This window comes from Penaeus monodon, chromosome 42 (assembly GCF_015228065.2).
Source record: "Penaeus monodon isolate SGIC_2016 chromosome 42, NSTDA_Pmon_1, whole genome shotgun sequence".
NCBI lineage: Eukaryota > Metazoa > Arthropoda > Malacostraca > Decapoda > Penaeidae > Penaeus > Penaeus monodon.
Genome location: NC_051427.1, coordinates 16,640,561 through 16,641,597, shown reverse-complemented (window position 1 = coordinate 16,641,597; position 1,037 = coordinate 16,640,561).

The following is a 1,037-nucleotide window of genomic DNA, read 5'->3' as shown; positions in this document are numbered from 1 at the left end:
CATAAGCTGCCTCGGTAGTGCAATATTATGACACACATGCAATATAATTTGTCAGTGTATGTTAACTTGGTGCACAAAATAATCACAAAAAGGTTTCCTACTTTCTTAGATTTATAAATGCGTATGAACAATAAAATGTGTCTGTATATATATAAGCAAAGCAATCAAGATATCTATACAAACGTACATATATATATTTTACGCACGCACGCACGCACACACACACACACACACACACACACACACACACACACACACACACACACACACACACACACACACACACACACACACACACACACACACACACCACACACACCACACAAACACACACACACACACACACACACACACACACACACACTCAGTGTATGTGTGTATATGTTACAGTAATGTTGTGAAATCAGAGATTTCGAAATGTTTCAGTAAATTCATGAAATCACTGTTTCACTCAGGGATTTCATGAATTTATTGAAATATCCAGGAAATTCACGAAATCCCTGAATTCGGAAGTCAGGGATTTCATGAAATTACTGTTTCGAACTTTTTCACATGTGCGGATGATGTGTGGATGAGCAAGGGTTAGAATTATGACCTGCAATAATGTCCTTAATAACATTAATAGAACTGCTGTCACAAGGAGCGTCTTTCGGATTAAAACTATTTGAAAAATCCATTATTTAGTTCCTAATAAAAACATGACAATGGGTATCTATAACATTCGTTTTAGTCATAAGAGCATACATTTGTTCATTCAGAGAGCATACATATATTGCTTTATCATAACTGTTCATTATATTGCTATCTGGATACCTGACGGTTATTCAACAATCAGCATTTATTAGCACAGTTGACACTTCCATGGCACCGAGAGTTACATTTCGCTTTAGCTTTGAAACACTTACATCTGTTAGTTGAACATTTCTTCAGACCACTACTGTTGCATCTAGTGAATCCCTGACCACCACATGCATATTGTGCAATGACAGCTTCTCAAAGTGACACTGCAGTATCCTGATTTACGTCATCTTCTGTCA